This window comes from Pezoporus wallicus, unplaced genomic scaffold (genome assembly GCF_028554395.1).
Source record: "Pezoporus wallicus isolate ANWC-B61680 ecotype Strahan unplaced genomic scaffold, APGP_CSIRO_Pwel_v1 contig_360, whole genome shotgun sequence".
NCBI classification, from domain to species: domain Eukaryota; kingdom Metazoa; phylum Chordata; class Aves; order Psittaciformes; family Psittacidae; genus Pezoporus; species Pezoporus wallicus.
The window spans coordinates 2,123,992-2,149,015 of record NW_026640059.1 but is presented as its reverse complement, the minus strand read 5'-3'; the positions used below and the strand labels follow the sequence as shown (position 1 = coordinate 2,149,015).

General features: G+C 39.6%; 1 protein-coding gene across 2 annotated transcripts in view; it reads left to right on the top strand.

Annotated features, from left to right (window-relative positions):
* Positions 1-25,024, top strand: part of EPHA4 (EPH receptor A4) — a 359,705-nt gene that overhangs the window by 193,950 nt on the left and 140,731 nt on the right. The gene's annotated exons all lie outside the window — the stretch shown is intronic.

Sequence of the window (25,024 nt, the reverse complement as noted above, 5' to 3'; positions counted from 1 at the left end):
TTGGAACACTGCCATGGTGCTTCCTGAGATCTTGCAGAAGTGATTTTGGGAATGAAGAGTTGTGGTTCTCCCCACAAGTTGTAAATGTGAACAAAGTAGGTTGTAACTCTTCCTCAGCCAGGAAAGATGTCTCTCCAGAAGTCTGTTATTACATCCGATGTTCCTTCTGTTCTCTGGCTTCCTTCACTGGCTCAAAGGCTGGCACCTCTACCACCCTGATCCAGCCAGCTGGGTCCACAGAGGACATCAGCGGCTTCTGGGGCTGTGCCTGTGAGGTCTGGGAGCTCCTGCTCCAGATTCCTCCGGGCTCCTCACACCTTGTACTGACTTGGAGGTACTGTTAGTGTAACAGGGTGGCAGTTAGAGGACTGCCTGGTTAATTGGTGCAGTAAATGCATGAGTAAGTCTTTTAGTGTCCATGAAATCAACAAAAATGCCACAAGAGGAACATTTGTTTTTAACAGATGCTTGGCTGGGGAGACATTTTGCATTGATCCAGGTCTATTGGACTGCTAGATCTTTTCCAGTGTAGTTACTGGTAATGAACTGGTGGTAAGCTGGTGTTAGTAGGGCTGAAAAGACTGCAGCCCTCTAATGTTAACTTCACCAACACAGAGAAAGGATTGACTCCAGCACCCATAAATATAGGAAGAGCATGATCAGAAAGCAATGTCTTGTTGCTTGGCATGCTGCTCTCAGAGACTTCATCTCTGCTTTTTCCAGCAAGGTCCAGTACAGAAGTTTTGTTAGAAGGTGTCACTCTGCAGTCCTCTGAGCTGGGAGGGGAATCTTTCACAGGAAAAAAGAAAAGTTATAAAAATAGAAAGATTCCATGACTGAAAGAAGAGCAGATAATTGCAATTTGTCTGTCTGAGCTTTTGTGAGCAGATATTGAATAGAAAATGGTTCATATAATTGTAATTTGGGGACCCTAGTTGCAGTTAAAGATTTATATTTTTTTTTGTCTGCAACCCTCCTGCTTTTTTCTATTTTAAAAGAGGGACTGTCACCAAGTGTCACCCTGAAGAATTGGACCCACTACAGTATTTTGTTACATATCAGAAAACAAAGTAGAAGGCTGGTACACTATTAAGCAGCAGCAGCAGAGCTGCCACTCTCAACCTCATTATTCAAGCCTCTCTTTAGTTCAATTATACACCTCTACAGCTAAGGAAGATAGATGAAGGTCATTTGGGAGCTGTAAACCACAATGCATTGAATGCAGAACTATGTTCTTAAGCTGATTTACACCTTGTTCTCTAGTGTTGTACAGCATGGGGCTTCGATTGAAATGCAGAGGCAGTGATTGAAAAGCCTTTTTCCTCTTCTTAGCTCCACGTCCACTGCCTGTAATTATTACCTTGATTAGATGGTGAGAGACAACAGCTTCTGCTTTCCGTACCTGGGTGGTGACAAAACCCAAAATCTCAGGCTTGGGCAGAGAACCCACCGGGGATGCACAATGGTGTTTACATCTGAAATAAGTTAATTCTTGATTGTATGTATTGGTCCAGTGAGGAAGAAAAACTGTAATCGAGAGAAGCAATTTGCCTTTCCAGGAGAAACAAAGAACTGCCATCTTTTATTGATTTACCTCCCATCTATGTCACAGCTTGAGGAATGTTGTGTATATTGAAGAAAGTTACCTAAACAATGCAAATGCACACACACAAAAGAACCCTTTCATGCTATTGACAGGTGATTGTAGCCTTTACTCGTAGGGAACAGAGACATTTCTAAAACAACTTAGTTGGGAATATGCTGTTCAAAACCCTCTGGGATACACTCTTAAGGCAGTGAATCTGTGGGTACAAATGCTGACAAACATCTCCTTATCCAGCAGTGCCCGGTGTGTGGGGGAGTTTGGGTTCTCTGGTGTTAACTGCAAGTCAGCCTCACTGTCCCTAAACATTGTTCCAGAGTTTATACAAGGCAAACACCTTACTTTGCCTGTTAAAGTTAAATCGCACATTACTTAGTGCTTTGCTAAAGTCAGTGGAAGCAGATGTCAGCTCTGACTTAGATCTAACTAAATACCACCTTGTATTCCAGTGTTGTCTTGGAAATGTTTTGTCAGTCTAAGCTAAATTTAGAGGGGAAAAAAGCAATAGAAAACTAAGTGATTTGTATTTTTCCTGAAATGTGTTTTGCTGAGCATCCTGCATCTCTAGCAACGCATCTTTATTTAGAAACAAATTCTAATGATAATCATGTTTTTGTTCCTTTAACAGAAAGAACAGGAATTAGCACAGAGCTATATGTATTTTTGATGGAGAAATTAAGACTACTTTAGAAAGATTGTATTCTTATCCATAGACCAGAGTTTACTTCATCAGCATTTCCTCTCTGTCTGTAATAAGGTAGAACATTAGGTACCATGAATGGATTTTTATTTATGATGTCTCAGAACTTGCTTCAGGTGGAGATATTTTTTCTGATATATTTATTTAGTGGAAATAATCACAGAAGACTCCTTAAGGCATTGATATTGTATGAAAAGGTTTTCCTCTGAAATATTTAAAGTTTTTGTCATAGATACATATGTTTAATTTTCAGAATTAGTCCTCCGAAGTTAAACAACTACTTTCTAGTTTGTCCTTATCGGACCCTCATTTTAGTTCCAGAGTGTCCGTTCTTGGGTTCCCGGTGATTTCAATATTTTGGCACTGTAAAAAACCCTAATTCTGTCCACAGATGTGCACATGATGCCCACTAGCTTCACAGTACCCTCACCTGAGGGTCAGCATTCAGTCAGTGGAGTTTGCCTGAGATTTTATCATTTGTACCACCTGGTATCCTTAAGAAAAGAGTTTTCTGACTATGTGCATGTCAGGTTCTCCCTGCTGGGTTTGGCCTAGGAACAAACATGCAGCTCCCACTTCTAGCATGGCCCCATTGCCTTATTATCTCTAATTATATATGAATACAGACCTGCTGTTGCTAGGGTCAATGGCAGCACTAAAAAGGCTTGAGGTTGCTGAAAATTGGAATCTCTGAGTCCACTAGGGACAAATGTCATGATACATACATTCAAAGACAATAAAATTATATATAATTATATATAATTTGCTACTAACTTAATTATAGATATCCTAAGTAAAGATCTACAATCTCCTTTTCTCACAGGAGAAATGCTGTTTTTGTCGATAAGGCTGCTGTATAAAAGTAAGCAGGACTTGGCCCTGATGAACACGACTGTGATTTGCAGACCTTATCTGAGATTTTGCATCGATTCTTTTCTGCACTGAAGATTTGTGCTGCGCTATTTGCAATCTCCTATCTTTCCATTAAAACAAATGTCTTTTTAAAGGGGAAAACAAGTCTCTCAGAGCTACTCCTTAACTTCAGTGTACTTTTGCCATGGAGATGCATGCTGGCTGTGCTTCCCAGTAATAATTTCAAATGGCATGTCCTGGAATTGTTAAAATGAAATTTCTTTCGTATTTATTCAAAGTTTTAAACACAACCTTTTAATAAAAAATTTGGGCAGCAATTCCCTCATGTAAATCTAGGATTGTTCCCTGGTAACTGTTGGTTTTGTTTGGTTGGTTTGTGTTTGTTTTTTTTTTTTCCCCACAAATATGTTGTCTTATTTACCCCCCTTGATTGTGATTTGCAGGGCTGCCTGGTAAACCAGGTAAGGGAATGACCTGATCAAAAACACCATCAAAAGGCACCAAAACCTGTGGCATTATGGCAGCTGTGGGAATTGTTCAGGGGTGAGAATGCTTGTTGAAGGATGAAGAAGAAAGCTGGTTAGGCCAGTACAGTTGCTGACATTTTTTAACTTCAAACTATGTATCAGCTGACTCAAATGCCAGACCAGGTATTGGCATAGCCACTCTAATTGTGAGGGTGGAAACTACCCACATGTTGCAGGCTGATAATCACTGTTTTTCTTTCATGCTGTTCTCCCCTTCCCCCAGTGATTAGTAATTGTACTCATGAGGCAAAATTAATAGCTTTGAATAATTCTGGCTTTTTCATTCTTTCCTTCTTCTGGCAGTGATTTAAAAACTACCATACATCCTATTTGGATCAAAATACTGCTCAGAGTTTGCACTTGCATACTGCAAACGTTCTTGGAAAGGGTAAGGCATACCTGTCCTCCAAAAAGAGAGGAGCAGAAAGGAGAAGTAGTCACTTTGGGGTGCATGTTCTATACCCTGTGTGTACAAATACCCTGCAGAGAGCATTTCTGGGGAAGCGGGTCCACTTCATGAGTTGGCTCCTAGATCAGGTCTTTCCTTAACAGGAGCTTTGTAAACCCCAAGATATTGCTCTATCTCAGATGCTGCCATTCACTTTTATTCTCTTAAAAGTAATTGCTGGTTTTATTTGCCAGGTAAGATGACAAATAAGATGTCAGACCTTAATTTTCAGGGGTTGGGAATATGTGGTGTCATAAAGATTTCTACCAGTTCTGCAAACCAGAGATGGATTAAGACTTTTGTTTCCTGCCTTTTTTACACACCACAAATCCCAACAATGTCAGCTCCAGAAATTGCTGCAAGCCTTGTAGAGAAGGCACTGTGTGCACTGCATAACTGGCAAGTGATGCTTTCTAGAAAACATGCTGGTCCATCAGCACCGTATGCTGATCACTGTAATGCTTTGACCTTCCTTCTACACCTCTCTTAGAAGTGCAGTGCAGACAGGGCAAATTCCATGACCTCTCTTCTGCTCTGTCTTTTCCTTCTGTAAAAATCCTTGGGGTTTCTGTGTTGAAAAGAAACCAAAGACTGAAATCACCCTGTTCATCAGAACACATGGCAGGGAGGAGAACTTTTTGCGCTTGCACATTTGCACTATGGAAACGCTGTGCATGCCAAGAAGGAATACCTACTAGCCCTTAGCTGGAACCTCCCAAGTAGAGGATATGACAGTATCAGCTAATTCCAAGCATTACTGGAAATAAAAATCTCATGCAAGTGTGTAAGTGCTTAAACAGAATAGATAGGGTTTTATTTCATTTCTTTAAATGGAATAATCTTCTTCAGGAGCAAGATCTGATAGCTTTATACAAAATCATAATAAAGTACTCAAGCAGGTTATCCAGGTGGACTCTCAATTAGTTAAGACATCTTGACCTATGAATCTGAATAAAAGGTGCTGAGCTTATTGGCGTGACCTTTCTAATAAGCATGAAACTGCCATGTGTAGAAGAGTTACTGAAATAGCCATAATGTAGGGCAGTAATTCTGAAAGAAATTTACACCTTCTCAATTTTCTTCTTTGTTCCCTGTATGCTACAAGAGGGTTTCTGAGCTTTGTTTAATGATCCCAGCTGTTCTGAAGGAATTCAGAAACTCAGATGCAGATGGGCTTGAACTGAGGCATGTATCATAAACAAAGGGTGGCCCTGTGTATCTATATCATTTCTTAATCAAACTGACTGTAAGGCATTTTATGAGCATATGCATTGAAATGCAGTGCCTTTTAGGCACTAAAAAAGCAGTGAATGAGCCCCATTAGTGAGACAGAATATATTATTAACCAAAGACATCAATGTAAACTTCTTCTGTAATCAAAATGACAAGAAGATAAGCTGAAAGGTCCTGCCTTTCTTAGTCTTCTCCAGTTTCATCCAAGAGATTTGTATGCACTGTATTGTTTGGTTCTCCGTTTATTTTTCTTGGAATGTGCTAAGCTAATCTTTCCAAGGCCTCAGTCTGTTCTCAAACAGCTATTCTGTGCTGTTAATTTGACCGTGTATGCCTACTTGCATGTATCTTCATTCAAAACAGAGCTTACTCTGGTGCTACCTGGTGCTATCTCATTTTTTATAGAGGCAGACTTAGAATTGTACTTTCTCTGGTTTTTGGACTTTTGCTGTCCTACCTAGAGCCAGATATCTTACAAATGATAGACTTCTCTGACAAAGATTTAATAAATGTCTTTTTGTAAAACTGGAATAACCTTGAGTTAGGTTTTTTCCCATGCGTCCTGGCCCCAGTTCCTGTTTTCTCTTTGTGCCAATCATTCAAGTCTAAGCATAAAAACATGTGATTCTTCCCCAAGTAACCAAGGGCCTTGATAGCAGGCCCCTGCTCTATCCTGTATGTCCTCTGACACCATAAACTACACCATCTTCTGCTCAGTGCTATAGCCTTTGTGTGGGAATGAAGCTTTCTTAGCCTATTATTCAGGGATTACACTGCTGTCGTAAGAGATGCGAGACCTTGGCTTAACATTCAAGTCCTGCAAGTCCTCTAACTACTCACTTGCTGTACAAAGTACAGATGGCAGCGATACTACCTCTCCTGACAGTGTTTGTTTTTAAAACACAGACATTACAGACATGTTTTGTGAATGCTTTGTTCCTTAGACCTGCTTTGAATGTGGCTAGTGGAAGGGACACCTTCTAGAGGGCTGACATGCTGCTCTCTCTGCCTTTGGATCTTGATTAGACTTTGTACAGGGGTATGTACTTAACTGTTCAGGTTGTGTTGCAGAAGCAAAACTGCGGACTGTGATGTGACTTTCGGGTGAAATAAAGAAGTATGTACATCATTTAGATGTTCCTGTGCTGAGGTGCTGGGTGAGATATTTGGAAAAATGCAGATGGAAGGGACCTCTGGGGCTCATCTAGTCCAACCCTGTGTACAAAGCAGGGCTAACATCAGAGGGCTCTGAGGTTAAGTCCTTAGAGCTCGCAGATCATTCTATCAATTTCCACAGTCTTTGGTGGACCTTTAGTTTAAGCAGCTGGGGGGTCCAGGCCAGCTGCCAATTGGGACCATCGTCTTACCTACACACCAGAAAATAGATGGAGCGGGGTATTAACAACTATGTAGGATGAGCTCTATGTAACACAGAAAAGGAAGGATCCTTACTGAGATACATGGGACCACAGAATTGCAGCAGCATGTGATATGGATGGTTTTAATAAAGTCATATATTTTGAGGCCAGAGGGGACCATTATTGTCATCTGCTCTGACCTTCTTCATGATGATAAGGGGCCACTGAATAGTTCTAATGCTGGAATAAAAGAGTCTGCCTGGCACTGCTTTTCTAAAATGGTTTCTAACTATTACAACATTTTCCCGAGTTATTCTCTAATCCTAAATTACTCTTTTTCATATAAGGCTGCCTGTCAATCTCCCGTTCTTGACAGCCTCGTCCCCACCTTCCAGTGTCTTAGGTGCCTTTCCTCTGCTGTCAAACTCAGGCTAATTCATTTTCAGCTCCCTTAGGAGACCTGTCTGAGCATGGAAAGATCTGGACTTTTGCTATTTCATTAGCCCTCATTATTTTTCAGTTAATGGTTAGCTGGCAGCATTGGTTTTGATTTTTTGTAATAGAAATGAAGTAGGTTTGTATTTCATAGTCATTCCTCATCAGTCTCGGGGAGAAAAATCTATCTGTCTACAAAGATATTACAGTCTCCCTGAACGCAGGCTTTCTAGTCACATGCATCACTTTCAGTTATGCACAGTTTTAGTGGGAAAAGTATATGAAGTTAGAGTTCATACAGCTGTTCACGAGTGCTAGCAAATCCAGCCACAGATGCTCCCTTGCTGCCTTTGTTACCTTAATTTTATCAAAATGCTGAAAGGGAAGCTACTGGCAAAGGCAGAGAAACAGCACTTAGTTTTCTCACAGTATCGTATGCTCTCTTATACTTTAAAGATATAACAGAGCTTTTTGGAGTAACGTGATTAATTTTGCTACTCTGGAATAGAGCACAGAGAGTTATCAGCTTCAAAGTTTCATTGCTCAATCTGGCTTTGCAGTCAGCCAATGCTGAGCTGCAATTTTCAAGTAGGGGAGGGGGAGTAACATACTTCCCTGATTACCTTTTACTGGGGTTATTAATTAATCAAGCACAAGTTTGTTAAAATGACTGACTCAAGAGCAATCGTACCAGGTTTTTTGTTTAAGAAGGATAAGAGAGTTATAAAAAATGTAACAGTAGCACGTGGAAATATTTTCCTGAAGACAGCAAATTCACATGAAAGCAAAGATTTTAAATATTCGGGTCATTAGCCTGAAGTTTTTGAAATGAATTAGGGGTCTTGCATCCCCACGTTTTCTCAGCAGCTTTGTTAAGATCAGCTGACATAAAGTTCATCAGAAAATCAGCTAAGTATATCTTAATTCACAGCAGACTGTGTGGGCCTGTTGAATTTACCTGGATAAAATTATGCTTGCAGGGTGACTTGCAGTTGCTGATCCAGTGAGGAACAGGGCTTTGGAGTCTGAGATTTGGTGAGCCACTAGTAATAGCTGCTGTCTTGAGAAGCAATTGCATATGAGCAGCTCCACTTGGATCAAGGTGATTGGCACTTGTGATCATTTTATCAATAAACTGAGCGATTACCTGTAAAAAAAATACATTTTGCTCTCTTCCATCCTGGCCTGTCTCAGAATTTATATGAACTCTGTTTTTTATTCATTCTGTTATCATCTGTCAGTCTACCACTGACAAACCATCTTCTCCATAACTGAGTTTACATGGAGCATAAGCCCTATGCAATTAACATTAGTTATAATTATGCATCAGTGCTCAGGGGGGAAATGCCAAAAAATTTATACTTAATGGAAAAAGGAGGAGATTGAGAAAGGATTACAAGAAGTAGAGTTTGGTAATGCAGTTAGTGGCATAAAAGAGTTACCCAGAATTAGCAGCTGGATCAGCATTTGCTTTCCTGTTTTTCCCAGAAATGGTTCTGCTAATAAAACAAACACAGATGTGGAATGGTTTTATAGCTCATCCTTAAGTATCCTCATGCAGTGTCTGAAACCTAATCATTACAATGTTTTGCATGGAAGCCAGAAAGTGAGCAAGTCATTATGTTGCTATGTGTTGACATGGTTCCTCAGTATCTTCTCCTGAAATAAATACAGTCTCTCTGTAGATTTGCTATAATTGGATTCTACTGCACCATAATATGTAAATCATAAACTCCAATTACCACTGCATAAAAATAGAAAATCATGTAAGCATCTTAGGAAAAAATGTATAACAACCAAGAATGTTTAGGATAAACCAAAATACATATTTTTACAGTCATTACAACATATCTTTTTTTACAATCATTGTCACAACCCTGATCTAGTTTTGTTTGGCTGTTCAGTTGTTTGTTTGTTTTTTTTTTTTCCCCAAATGATTTTACAGCTCTTGGTTAACCAACCAAGTGTGTTATCCAAGCAACTGTGTCAGTTAGCTATATTTGACACACCTTGTATCATACTGCTGACTGGAGGTGCATTGGCTCTTTGTCTGTAACATTTTGACCATAAAATACCTATCTTTAACAAAAAAATGAGAGTTTTTTAATTTGTTGTGTTTTAAATTGCACTTAATGCCAATCAGATTATAATATGTGTGTAGATTATAATCTGAGTGTTGATCTTGCCTGTTGCTATTCCTGTGTAGTCTGTAAGAATTGACCTCAGCAGTTTCTAAGTCTTGCTTTTTAATGATTTGAAAGTGAGGACGGCTAATGCAGCACCTCCTGAAAGTTAAGTCAGTACAGTGAGACAGGTCCCCAAGAAGACACTCATGCTTATTTTTCCAGAGGTGATATTCCACTGGTGGATTCAGAACATGGTGAGGAAGGAACCACAATAAGAAATAAGGAGTCTGGTTTTCCTTGATATGGCTATTTCATAGCCCTGAAGTGCTGGTTTCACCACTGCACATCCTGCGGTGTCTTGGCAGACCTCTGCTTATGCCAGTGAAAAGGCAGTTGTCTCATGGACCTTTAGCAAGGAGCAGATGGGAACAAAACCTGCAGCAGCTGTACTGGATCAAATGATGGAGCCTCATGCACAGGACATGATATTTGACTTGCTGACGTAATCTGTCATACAGTTGTTTAGAGGCAGCCAGCAGGAAAATGGGAGACGGGTGAGTTCATCAGTGCCTGCTGAGTTAACAGAACAAAGGAAGCAGTCTCTGCTTCTTCCCTCTTCTATTTTCTTTTGTCACTGAAGCTCACTTGAATTGGTTCCTTAAATAAGGAAGACCAAACCTAAATTCTGCTTTTGTTTTTTACACCACCTTGACTCTCTTTGTTTTCCTCATGCTTTTGTGTTCCAAACTGTTCCTGTAGCCTAAAGCTAGCTACTGGTAGAATCATGATTCACATTTACATTGCGCTGACACCGTGTCAACATGCAGGGTTCAAACAAATGGGCTGTTAGAACATGTCTTAAGGTGAGCTTTGCAACTAGTGTCTGTCACCGTGTCTCAGAGAGATCGTTCCATTACTGTCAAAATGCATTTACTTTACTGATGTAAGTAACATCACCACTCATTATCACTAAGCCTTCTGTGGTATAGATTATTCTACATGGAAGTATCTCAGAAAGTTGCAATTTATTTTCTCACCTGTCTAAAGGATTTCAATAGCAAAGAGATCAGGAGGAAATGTGAATTTCTTCTAGCTGCTATTTAATTCTAAACTTGCTATTTTTATCTTAATGAAATTTAATGTTATGACAAAGAAATCTAGTATTCTCTTGCTATAGAAAACATATCAATTCAGCTATTGTTCTTTGTTCACATTATACTCAGTGTATGGATCCAAGAAAGTATTGAGGCAGAAACTTTCAAAGATACCTTGAAAATGTAATTGCTTAATTTTTGTTGAATTCTAGTGTGATATTGGTGTCTGGTTCTTAAAGACTCTCTGAAGCCTATGAGCACAAACAAACCTGTATTCCATTCAGTGTAATGCAAGTTCAAATAAATTTATCAAGCTACCGTATTTATCCATTATTCGTTAATGTTAGATGGTACTGAAGTTTGCACTTTGGGGTGATCAACTGCGATACCTTAAAAAAGAAACAACCAACAGGCCTTGCATCCTCGGTAAGAAATGAGGTCAGAAAAGCTTGCTTAAAAACACTACTGATTTCAAGATGCTTTTGTACTAAAGTGAAAGAATGAAAAGCCCACAGCTACCTTCAGCAGGGTTTACAGAAATGTTTAAAGAGGAATGTTTTTATTTTCAAGAATTGCATATCCAGGGAAAGGCCTTTTATGCTAAAAAAAAATATAAAAATAAAAATAAAAATGGTTGTGCAATGCTGGAAAAATCCCACCACTGTTCTCCAGCTAGACCTAAGCCTATAATACAATGGGATCCTATCATGATTTTTCATTCACTGAGCCCACTGTATTTCTTCTTGACACAGCAATTACTACTTAATCTCATTAGGATAGATGGTAATGCAGCCTAGTTGTAAAATATCCCTTTGTATTTTTTCTTATTTTGTTTTGAATATATTGCCTTGATTTTTATCACATTTATGTGCACATTAAAGCACAATTATTCATTGTTAAAGCCAATCTGCAATCAATGTCATTTTCTATATTTTGTTTACCCAGATTAGGGGTTTGATCCTGCTCATTCACTTCAATCAGAGCTTGATTTGACCTCTCCCCCCTCTCCCCTGGATCTCCATTTTACAAAGAAGCAGTTTGTCCTTGGCCCTGGCCTTGGTGCACAATGAAAACAGCCCGCGATATAGACTTTTACATCTTCTGAGGAAAGACCGGTGATGTTTACCTATGCAGTTGCTGGGGCAGGGCAAGGCATCACCCCTTTAAGTCTCCCTGGTCTCCAGCAAAGGATAGCTGGAGGACAGGGGCTGGAAAAGGGTGGAAGAGTGGGAAGGAGAATGGCAGAAAACTGCTAACAAATGCATTAGAAAGCCATGGCATCCCAGGACAAAGGCTGGACTGGCTTTTGCTCTTCTGAGAGTCTGAGGAACTGCAGGGCTCCTCTGAGCTGTTCTCTTTCACTCAGTGAAGAATGCATGGCTAAAAGGGCGCAAGACTGGTGAGCTCTCAGGACAGAGGACTGTGCGTATGGGGATATTCAGTTAATGAAGAGAACTCGATGAAGGAAAACTAAATGTTCTCACTGCTTCAAGGTGCAGTCTAGAAGAAAGAGCAAAAGAAGTCCTTTCTGACTTGCAAATATGTCTCTGCTTCAGAGTGGTTTCAGTTTCAAGCAACCTCCTGTGTGTTCACTAGAAACCTTCCTCTCTTCAATTGATGGGATATTTGTGCTCTCCACCCTTTCCTGTGACTTTACCACTTGTCATATATCCCCTTCCTTAAGTTAGGAATAAGTATGTTTTCCCCCTATGAGCTGCATTCCTGTTCTGATGAACTTAATGTAATATTAAGCAAAGAAATATATTTTCCTATCTCTCTAACTTGACTCAGGCTATCAGTTACCCTGGAGTAAAGTGGAGATTAATCTGCCTCATGTGTACTTGCTGTATTTAACAATAACAGTCCACTTGTCTTATCAGTCTCCCTGGGGAAGTTTTGATCACAGAACTGAAGGAAGAATAAGGCTGTGTTGACTCTTCCTGAGGATCTTGACGTTTGGCAGAGTGTTTACCTTGCTGGTTCTGTTCCAAAGCATTACAAAGCACCCTGGTTGACTGTGCAAGAGAGAGGGAAGGCAAGTAGGAGAAAGCCCCTGTTAGGGAGTTCTAGGGCAAAAACCTGCAGTGGCCATTTAATAGGGAGCAGTTGCATGTGCAAAGCAGGGTTATCCCTAAGACAGTGGGCCCTGCCTGTCACAGGCACCATGCTAACTCAATCACCATAACTAGGCTGTGATTTTTTTCATTAACAAAAATATGTTACTTTTACTGCTCTTGTTTTATTCTAGACTGTTTTCTGGCAGGTGAGATCATATCCTTCATATCCTCCCACCATGTATTTCAGTGTGAGAAATATCCAGTTAGTTTGGCTCTTGCCAATCTGTCCGTACCAAAAGGAATGCTCTTTGGGTGATCTGAAAGATCAGGATCATCTCCATCTTTAAATCCTACCTCAAGAAACCTCTGTAATGTGCTGTGCACAAGAGATCAGATAGTTAACCTCTGTGTAGATTAGTGGCACCTGGGATAGAACACATTTCTTAGAGAGTTTTTGTTTAATGAATGATAGTGAGAAGTGTCCTGGAGTATTACAACTGTTAATGTTGCACTTCCTCTACCACTGCCTTAATTTAATTTCCTTTAAAAATACATTTTGAACATTTCTAGGCATTGAAAATGTCTGATTGTAAGTATATGGAGTGTAGAGCATTATGGGACCCTAATTTCAATCTGTACCTTGTAATATTATTTCACATAAATAATGATTAATAACATTTGGAAAGGAAGAGAATGTTCTCAACCTCAGATGTATGACCAGATACCTGGCCTGTCTGTCAGATGTTACTGTGATTTTGCACACATAAATGGAAACTATGCCCCCCTCCCCACTCCTCTTCTGTACCAATTCTGTGGTCAGGGTAATCTCCTTTCCATGTAACCTGTGGAGAAGCATGCACCATGCCCTGTTTGGGAAGGGAGGAGAACAGTGCAGACCTGCCAGGCTCCTGGGTCTCATAGGACCCAAATCTCATAAGAAGAAGCAGAAGAAGGTGACCAGCAGAGAATTATGTGTGTTCCTTCGGCACTTCCATGGATGTACCCTTTTATGATAACTCAAATCAAAGAAGCTGCTTGTACCAGTTTGCAAATCTTTTATTCAGGGGGATGATAAAGATAAAGGATACTTGAAAAAAAAAAAAAAAGAATATATCATTGTTCATACTCATTTATTGCCTGACAGGAGATTTCTGGTACTTTTTGTTAATTAATCCTTACCTTAAAATTCAACATTACAAATGCATTATTTTAATTTCAAGCTATAGCTGTTTTGCCAAGTTTTACTTCCCCCCCCCCCCCCCCATTGATTTTATTCCTGTCTCAAACCTCTGTCATTCTGTAATAGAATAAAAATGGGTTAAATCAAGCACTTTATCCAATCAATAACTCTTCATACTTGACCAAGAATCTCTGTGCCAGAAATAACATTCCACAGTCTGGAAGCGATAAGGATGAAAAGGTCCATTACAACATATTAATCATTGGTCTTTCATTTGTCTTTAGGCAGGACAAGTTCCATTGCTGTTTATTCTGTGACTCGTGATGAGTATCTTTGAAGCTTGCTTTAAAACAGCAGTGACCTTATGCTCTACTAGCTTTCTTTGACTTTTTAAGCTGCTTTGCCAAAATATATGCCCGCTGGTATGCGTAATTCACGTGTGCAGTTCCTAGATCTGAACACAGAACTGACTGAAAGTCTGCCAAAGGAAGGGAGGTTGATAGTTATACTATGTCTGACCTGAAAGAACAGATGTGGAAAGTGTGTGGTGAAATCAGGTTCACAACTGTGCATGGAAATATTCAAGTGGTAGATATTGCCCCTGCAGTGGTAGAAGTCAGGAGGTAGCTCTGGGCCTGAGTAAGAAGGCTGCTAAAATCCATCTTCTTCTACTTGTTTCAGGAGAAAGGAAATAGGCAGAAAGGATTAGAGATCTAGGGGTGGTGAGAGCTCATCAAAGAAACATCATCCAGCTGGTTCTGTATCAGACAGGAGAAGTAAAACTCGTGCTTGATTTGGAGCAGGGAAGTGGATGCTATGAAAGGAAATGACAAACAGTAAAAGAAAATACTTTCAAGATGAATGTTCATCTCCTACCGTGCTACTTAGAACTCTTTGTGTCATGTCTATGCTAACTAGGACCTGCAGAATTAGGTATTTATATAATATACATTAATGTAATTTGCAGTGGTCAGTTTGATTCTCTCAGACACTGGTGTAGCTTTCTCAGCATGGGAACAGATCTAGGAAAGTGCTTCAGAACGGCTGCAATGCCTTGGGCTCTCTGACAATTGATTGGGAATTTATGGTGCTATTTCAGACTGGGCTCTAAACCATGCAATATGTTGAGCATAGCTGTTTAAACCAGCCAGCAAAAAATGGGAGAGAAGTGAGTATTTAGTAATTTCCTTCAGCTGTACAGAGGTTCTGTGCAATGTATTATCCAGAGCTTGGAAACATCTCCTGAAAGTGAGAGTTTCTTCTCAGATAACCAAGCAGGGCACTCTCGCTGTTTGTTGTCTTCCAAAAAAATCCACCAAGTGAAAGAGGAAAAGTGATGCTGCTCATTCTTTAGTAGTTTAAAGAGACTAACCATGGAATCATAGAATAGTTAGGGTTGAAAAGGAAAATAAGATTAGTTCCACCCCCCCCTGCCATGGGCAGGGACACCACACACTAAACCATGTCACCCAAGAGTCTATCCAGCCTGGCCTTAAACAGTGCCAGGGATGGAGCATTCACAGCTTCCTTGGGCAACCCATTCCAGTGCCTCACCACCCTCACAGTAAATAACTTCCTCCTTATATCTAACCTAAACTTCCTGTTAAAGTTTGAATCCATTATGCCTTGTCCTATCACTACAGTCCCTAATGAAGAGTCCCTCAGACTTCCTTGTGGAGGAAGGTATGGTATCATGAAGAAAAGAAATCGAGGTTGCTGGTATCAGGGATACAGGCTAGACAAGAGACTGCAGCAGTGATCTGGTGTGGATTATATAGAGTGGGATCCCTGCTCTCTGGATTTTCCCAGTGTCTCTGATTCAGTGACGCTTTTCCCTCCCCATTCTTTGCTCTTAAATTCATTTTTACAGGGAAGGGTGAGCAGTCCCATTACTTGTCCCATCCCAATCGTGAGTTTGGGATACTTCCAAAAGTATAACTATGGCCCTGGGAGAAGGAGAGGGTTAGGAATTTCCTAGTAGAAGGCAGGTATGGCTTGGAATCCCCTCATCCAAAAGGAAATGTGCCGTTGAAGCAAGGCTGCATAAGAGGCACTTCCTGTCCACGTGTCCTCAAAGTAACTACCATCAAGTCTAAATTATATTAAAACAAATGTTTTCAGGACAGAAATTTTGGCATCACTTGAATTGGAATTTTGGTACTCGAACCTGAAGTCCTTTATTCAGTAGGTGGCTTGTGATCACTGCAAAGTTAATGTGTTTTGCAACTGAAATTGTGTCTTTAGAAAGAATGAAGTTTTGCTGCTCATGCTAAGTGGTGAATTTGGCCCACATTTATTTTTAAGCATGCAGATCCTGGCCCCTTACTTCAGATGTTCATTCTCTCCCTCTTTCCTCATCAAAAATAGTTACACTTAAAATAGCTTACCCTCTACTTCCTGTAAGCAGTACTTACAAAGTAGGTAAAATTGAAAATTACATGGTGCGTAACTGAGATCAATAATTAGAGCTACTTTACATAATCTCAGACTAAGTGCATGACTGTTGGGTGTTTCTCATTAGAAGGTTGTGGAATGTTCTTGCTTTCTTTTGCTTTATGTTACCTGTTTCTTGGCTTGCTGAAATAAGCCTGCACACGCTTGTTGCAATAATATTTATTTCTGTGTATTCTGCCATTTCCCCATTGATATAGATCCACATTTCTTGTCTATTTAATTAACCAGAAGTTTTGCAATGACTTATGCAGCACTCGGAATCCAAGTTGGAAGTATTTTTAAGGGTTTGCCATTTTAAAATGGTATGGATTTTTTGTTTTTAAAGCCAGCATTCTTGATATTGAATCACATGTTATGAAATGGAGATACATAATATGGTGGCACTTCTATTATTTGTGACAGATCAATTCTTTATGGAAGGTTATGGCAAAAAATGCAAAACAGGCTGCCACAAGAGGTTACAGCAGAGAGAGATCACAGGTGACATTGGTTTCTGTAGAAACTACCAGCAGATAAAACCAAATAAATTAGAATCATAGAATCGATTAGCAGGAGATTAGTAGGAGAATGTTTTTCTTTTGGTGTTGCTGGCAGAGGAGCAGATGTTATTTACATGTAATTTTACAGATAAAGGAACACACAGAAAAACGTAATCAGAAAATATTTTAGGCTCTAGATCATGTCCAAGCTCTTTTGTAATCCTTAGGAGGAAAACAAGTAGCAATATTTTCAGTTTTAAATAGTGACTTATTAAAACATTCATGCCTCAATCTTCCATGCTTCTTGAACTGAGCAGAATCTTTAAGGAGCCCTCATCTCTCCCAGACCAAGTCTGTATGTGGAGTACAGTGCTGATCAAACGTGGAAAAGTTAGAGATTCTGTCTCTTAAAAGTTAATCCCCTCCCTTATCCATCAGTCAGCCTCACACAGTAACAAACCTGTAAATTCTTACCCATAAGCGGTCTGGGTCTGTCCATGCCTGCCAGGCTCATGGTACAGCATTGTCTTCACCGAGGCATGGGGTTGGTATGTGCTTTTCTTGACTGGGAAAGGAGAAAGTGAGGAAAGGGAAAGCAAGTCCAAGACAAGGAGGTGAGTTGGGAACAGTGATGCTACTGGGAGGAACAGTATTTGCAGGGTGATCCCCCCAAGTTCTGCAGCCCCAGAGCAGTTCCCAACCTTGTCACTGTCGTGCTTTTCCTGAAGACTGTGTGCAGTGGCTGGCTGGGGAGTGCCATGCCTGCAGCTTTTATACAATAGCAGTGACTGTCCATTGTTGTGGAGGATGACAATCAACAATTTCTCCTCCACATTACTTTTGATTATCAGTTTTCCTATGAAGGGGTCCAGGTTTTGTGAATCATGTTTCTTCACACATAGTGAAACAGATATCAAATTGACCTAAAGGTTATTTCCTCTAAATTTCCTTTGGGTTCTGTTTTCTTCAGCTACCTGAAAACAGGTTATTTCAAATGAAATTAGCCTACCATACATCTTTCACTTCCTTTCCTGCCACATGCTCTTTATTTCCATGCCAGTGGTCTTCAGTTTTTTAAAATATACTTATTCTAAGATAGACTTAGAGGAATTTTTGTAAATCCTAAACTGACCACCACAAGAGTGTAAATTCAAGATCACATTACTGAAGAGTCTTTCCTGGGATGGCTTGCACCAGGGGTTGCACCCCACACCTAAGAAGTATCTTTGCTGTATTTCTTCTGGTTTGGGGTGAATAATCATTTTTAGGAGATCTGTGTGGGGTACGTTTGTCACTGTCAAATTTTCATGATCTTCCTGAAGTAATTCAGAAGGAAGTGATTGAATTTTGTCATACATCTTTTAAATGAGCCAGCTGTCCATGAGTTAAGTGAAGATATTACAGCTGTTGCTTTATAAGTCGTAAGTGCTTGGTTTTCATCAAAGCCTTAAATGTTAGCCTATTCCAAGAGGTCAACCTTTATATTAGGTATCATTTATCCAGGATTAACACAAAATTAAGTTTTAATTGTACAGTCTGATGGAAAGTTGGATTTGTTTAAAAGAGGTAATAAAAGGAAATTTATGTGTTTAGTTCAATAGCAGAGTGGGATTGGGTGACTAGAGAACACTTAATGTTTTTTGAGGAAAAGTAAGGAGGTGAAGGCAGAGAGGGCAGACAGGCACTCTGCTCACTGATAACCTTCCCAGCCTGTGGAATTGTGCTGGGGTCTCCTGCTTGACTGTTGGAGAATGACACTGCCATACGTTTTCATTTAAGCCAAACCTCACAGAGATTAAAGCCATTTAGCGAAAGGCCAGCTAGCCAGCCTCTCTTATATTTTTATTCAGGGGGAAAGCTTACTCTTCACTTGTGTTCTCAGCAATTTGAGGCTTGACTGAGATTGAGTTTGACAGTAAAGGAGATAAAACTTATCATTTGGTGTCATGATTCAGTATATACCCCAGAAGATAAATGAGTCATTTCAGAGGTTGATAAAAATGTATTTGTTCGTTTGACTTTATATGATCAGTTACATTTTCAAGCAATCTTACAATAAAAGTAACATCCATTAGCTCAAAACAGCTGTGTGCTGTCTGTAGAGTTAAAAGGAATTAAAGCACAGTTGCGTTTGAAAAACAGACGTGTATTTTCAGATTTCAGCTACAGCTTGACGAGTACTATTAGATACTTGGGTGGCCAGAAGAAGTCACCGCTGAAATGGACACCCAGGTTAAGGACAGGGTGCTCAGTAAAGTTCTTCTTGGAAATTATTCAGTGTATGCCACTGGCAGGACAGAACCCAGCCCCACAGTGCAGGTTAACATCTAAAACTCTGCCTTTAAGAAGCAGAGCTGTAATCCAGGGAGTAATCCGTGTTGGAGCTGGCCTTTGCCTGCCAGCCTGCACATCTGGTACTCAGCCCTTTTGGGAAAGATGTCAAAAAGCCCACGTGAATATGTAAAGATTGCAGGAGAATGGATCTCTGTGAGTGACAGTTAAGCAATCTTAATGGGGCTATGCATTACAAATATAATGACTTTGAAGCTTAATGTTAAACCAGAGGGAAAATATTCCTTCCAGCAGGGCTGGAGAAAATGGCATGATTTGTGTCAAATAGCTCTGGGCCAATTTTTTCATCTTTTATGCACTCCCTTTCTTCTATTGCAGTTTCCCAGGCTGCCTTACTCAATGAACTTTTGCAAATCCTGCCTTTGCAGAAGGAAACAGTCAGGTACTCTGACTCCTGTTTCCACCATTGTTAGAATGGGGGACAAGCTGTTCTCTCTCTTGCTTTGTTACTCATTGACTCACTTCAGCATCATTTGCACAGACTTTCTGAACTGGGACCTACTGTTGCTCTGCTAAAACCTGCCCTGACCAGTAGTAACACAGGCCCAAGGATCTTCTATATCTCATCAGAGATGTTGCAGGGTTACAGTAGAGCTAACTTTAATTGCTGGGAGATTTATCACCAGTAAGACTTCATGTTTAGGTCTGCAGAAGCAAAAGTTATCTTAATCCAGAGTGAATCCTGATATGCTTTACACATACAACATGCATATTGTATTGTAGGTCCCACAACAATATGCAATTCCTTCAACAAAAAAAGTTAAACTTAAGGTCCCAATTCAGAAACACAGTTAAGGCTGTGCCTAAATACTTTACTGATCCATGTCCCCAACTCAGCATTTTCTTTCCAATGTACTTATGCTAATAACCTGATGGAAAAATGTTTTACAGGATATATTTTCGTACCTGAAAATAATTTTCTTGCAGGCTGTGAGATGCAGTATGATGCATTGTTCCTGTTGCGGAGAGGTTTGTTCTGAATGTGCTTAATAAAACTGTTATCACAAATGCAGCTCCTTGAAACAAAATGAGATGACAAATTAGTAGAACTTTTATAGGTTCCATGGAAAATAAAAACCAACATTTGCATGAGCATGTTACTTATCTATCCCATGTCTCTGTATTTATACAGTACTTCTCATCATAAACTGGTTTAATTATCCTTTCAGATACCGTTCTCTAAGTCAGGAAGTACTGTATTTTCTCTTAGAAGAAATCTACTGAGAATTCACTTGGTTTCAGTTAGAGTTTAAGACCACATATATTTTTGTTCAGTTTAAATATCCTTTTCATAGCACAGAAGAATGTTCAATTTGTTTTTCTTGGTTTATTTACAAGTCAGCGCTGTTTTCACTTTCTGATCATGTTTTTTTAATTCGATTTTTATCTTCTTCTTGTCTCCTCATTTTTTCATAATCAGCTTCCCAAATATGCACAAATAATTATTTACAACAGTTACCCCCATTTACTCATACATAGGTCTCAGAGTTGTACCGCATTATTTTCCCATAATGGTTGATTTGGGCACTGGCAAATGATTGTTACTTGTCACTGGCAACGTACAAGGTTGGGGAGAAAACTCTGTGTATTTGGTGGTTATGTTTGCAGTCTGGTGTGTGTCCCTGCTGCAGCAATATCTGACTCCTGCTGAGCAGGGACAGTGCATTTCTGGGCTGCTCTTCTGGCAGAAGCCCCATCTGTACTCTCCCTCTTCCCTTAAGGCAGGCTGGCTGCAGTTTCCTGCCCTGATTTCTGATACCTTTTCTCTTTTCACATGTTATGACACCTCTTTCTTCATGATACAGAGCACGGGTGACAGAACTGAGGGAAGATTGAACTTTTGTTCAGCTGCACTTCTCCTGGATGATTTCGAACCTATTTTTGGATGAAGAAGCATTTTTGTCTACTAGGAAAGGCTCCCATTTCAAAACATTTCTGAGCCACCACTGAATGTTCAAATTAACTTTCCAGTGGTTCTCTACTCTTCTGTCTGTCCCAGATTTATCCAGGCAATTACCTAGATGCATAATGAAGCTCTGTACTTCATAAATAGCAGGGATTTTGTTTTTTGGTAGTTTTTTGCAAGCCATTTACTGCAAACTCATTTTTTGTTATTTTTATAGCTTGCACCAGTCTGCTGATTCCAGGTGGATATTCTGTAATATTCAGGACACAATACATTTGTGCCTTTCCCATCTATGCAAAACATTGTCTCTTGAATGCTTTGCCATGTAACTCCTAGATGTGTTACGTTCATCTGCAGTGCATCTGCTGGGGAGTGATCTACCTTTTCTTGGGGCTTGATGATGCCAAGGACAACATTACAAGGTCATTTGCATTAGCATAGTTTAAATAATGCTTAGCAGTCAGCTAGCTGTTTAATTAACAGTGAGCAGCTGACTTTGTCTTACCTGTATTCTTTATAGAGGATGGACACAAGAAAGAGGGTGCCAGTCAGATGAGGCTTTAATTCACAAATACCCCCACCATTAATTTTAAAGGAAATGGGGCATGATTCCTGTGACGCTTTTACCCGTTACATCTTGGTTTTGTATCGTGCCTAATGAGACCATGCAACGCAGTTCATCTCCAGCACATAACCAGAAAATCAGAACAAAACTGTTTATGTGTACAACATCCATTAACCCAGGAAAAAATGTACTTTCATTGCCTGTGTTAAACCATAGTATAGCCGTCCTCAGGAAAGTACCTATCAATACCCTTTGTGGAGGTTAGTGCTGTCAGGAGGAACACTGCAGACAGCAGAAAAAGGCATAACAAGATTAAACCTCTCCAAGTGCAGCAGCTGATGTTTCAGTGACTTGCCGTAATGATGGTGGGGTGGTTGTTTGTTTGAAAAACAAAAACAGGTTCAGGAGCACTTCCCCCAACAAGGTAACCAGCCTCAATTAAAATTAGTATAGAGAGTAGTCTTGTGTCAGTCATCCAGTCTGGACATGCAATCCCCCCTCTCCTTATATTTGTCTTCAAAATTGAAAAGAAATAAAAAAGTCCCACCTTGAACTAATCAGACCTTGGTTTCCATACAAAATCCATCTCAGGCCGCCTTCTTGTAAGATGTCCCAGCCCACAGCAGTGGGGTTGGAACTAGATGATTGTTAAGGTCCCATCCAGCCCAAACCATTCTGTGATTCTTTGTTGTTAGTCTCAAATTCCTGCTGAATTCAATGGTAGCTGCAGATGCAACTTTCAGAAGCACAGACTTAAAACAGACTTGGAGGGTCCCTCAGGAAAAAGTGCTTTCTCTCTCCCCTGCCCCCTACCACTTCTACATGATGTACAAAGAGGTCTTGAAAAGATTGAACAGGAAAATCTTCAAACTTAAGCCTTCTGGGTCATCTTTTTATATCCTAAAATAAGCTCAGTGGCAGAGAATTTTAAAGACTTTTCTTTCTGTTAGAATGCTTTAATGAGAAGTGTATAAACTGACACTGATCTCTTCATGTTAGGTTTTATTATACTGAGACACTAGAGATGTTTCTGGGTGATAAAGTTCTGCTCAAGTGCTCCATAAATAAATGCAGTAATAGAGAGATTTGGCTTATGTCAAGAAGATATGTGCTGAAAAGAATAGACTATAATAGGCAACTTTTTCATGAAAACATTGGAGTATTACATGAACAATGGGGTTTGTTGGTGTCCTTTGAACTCAGTGAGTTGTGTGTGGTCTTATTTTGAGGATGGGTGAAATTGGATCAGATCTGAGAGTGCCTTCCTAAATCTCTTCTTGGCTCTGCTGTCATCTTTAGTAGATGCTACTAATGTAGATCAATGTTTCTGTTGACGTAAAGTAATCTTGCCATTGGAAGAAGTCTAATTTAGAGGCAGACTAATTTAATTTGCTCTGTTTGGACATGCTGTATAATCTGGTGTTGAAAACTAAATCTTAGAACAGCTTTTCTTGACTGTACTGACAATTACACAAGTTAAGTGGTTGTGCCTTTTGGGACAGCATGTTCACATCTTTGTGGCAGGTTTATATTTGTTTTATTTAGGTGCTATTTCAAGTCAGGGTTTATGTGATAACCAGCCGGGCAGACAAATTAGCTATTTCTGTTCTAATTAATCTCAAGTAACTTTTATTGGAAGCCTTCAGGAATATTGCTAATGAACATATTCAAGATAGATTACTCATAAACAAATACTTATGTCTTTATTCCTAAACCATCATTTAAGGCTGAAAATGTTATCACATGATTTCAGAAAGTTGTGTTCATATCCAGTGTAAACGTAATGATTACATTATCATCACATTCACAAGCTGTCAGCTGTCAGATTTTACTGGTAAATACATTGCAGTAAATAGCAAAGTAGCATTGCAATTTCATATGCTAATATGGTTCTGTAGCTACTAAGCCAGTCTAAATACATAATAAGTAAATAAACCTCAACTTTATATAAAATGCTGATGTGGGAGATGATTTGTTTGCATCTCTGGCTGTTTGTGGCATTAATGGACGCAGGAGTCAGGACACTTCACCGGTGGTTACAGGATTCGTTGTCCTATGGCATGTTACACACCAGTGGGGGATCTGCCTCGCTGGCTCACAGACCTTACATCATATTCTGGGTGCAATTTGCCTTACTTTGGCCTCTTGGAGGGTGTGGATTTCTCTCTTGCCGAGTTTCATGGGGGAGGTGAGATACGGAAAAGCTAGCATTGCAGACATGAGAGAACAAAAAGCCAGTTGGGTTTGTGTTCGTCTAACAAAGAGGAGGAGAAAGTCAAGTTAGCAAGGTACTTGGATGAACATAACTACAGGCTCTCTCCTTCAGTGGATTAGGAAAATGACCCATCCTCCCCTGACAAACAGACTCTTTCCATGCTACAGGACTGAGAATAACACTGAAGTGAACAGTAAAATACAAAGTACAGCATCTTACAGTGTGACATATCCTTTTTCCTTGACATCTCATAACTTACCCTTTTCTACAGCTTTTTGTTCTGAGGCAAATGTCACAAGTTGAATAAATGAGGACAGTTCTCACCACTTTCATGATATGTTGCAAAGTATACACAGGTGGTGCTTTAAAGCTTGCCATTTGCCTCAATAACTAAATACCATTTGCATTTTACTGGCTTCTATGTGTGTCACATCCCGCACCTGTTTAAGACCGATTTCAGCAGGCATTATACAAGAGCCTATGTTTTACTTCTTTCCAGTGGTAAATAGGTCAGTATTTCATGACAGAAATCTATTAAAGTAAGTGTTCTGTCTGAAAGGAAATATGGCATGTATGAAGTTAAATTAAAAATAAATTGAGTAATAATCAGTCAAAAATGATAGAAGTGCTGAAGAAATCAGTCCAAACAGGAGGAGTAAAAAACTCCCAAACCAACCCCAACTTCAAACTCTCATGCATGAAACTCATGTTTCCACAAAGCCTTAAAGTATGCACTGTAATTTAAATATATGACTTTCCCAGCTGTAATCATAGGTAATCATGCCTGAAGTTATACATGTCCTTATGTACCTTGCTGATCTCTGGCTAAAGTGGTTAAGCTTATTAAGTATCTCTGGGAAATGTATTTCTGATTAGACATAAAAACCCCCACTATTACATTCACAGTATTTGTTCAATTAAGGATTCTTTAAAATACAGCATTTGACCATTATTAGAGGCATTGTGACACTAGATGCTGTGAACAATACCAAGATTTGCTTAAGTAGTTTTTCTGAATACATAAATGATGCAAAGGAGTAGTGGCTTTGGGAAGAGGTGATTTTTGATATTCCTGTCAACACCAGATGCTGCACAGAAGAAAAACTCCATGATCTTTCAAGGTATTATAACCTATCTGGAATGCTTGCTGATGGTTTTCAGTTAGCTGTACTTTAGTAAGGTGCTAGGAGTGGTTCCAGTGCAAATTTGAGCAACCCCTGCCTAAACCCATCCATCATCATTTGCAGACATTTCATGTTGCACCTCTTGGCCCCAGCTAAGAACTTTGAATGAATCTGAATGAGAGTGTTCATGATGTTTACAGTTTACGTTAAGTGGCTTTTAGTAAAGAAGGAAAGCTTTTACTTCATGAATTAATCTCTCTGTATATATTATTATCATGGTACTAATAGAAGCTAG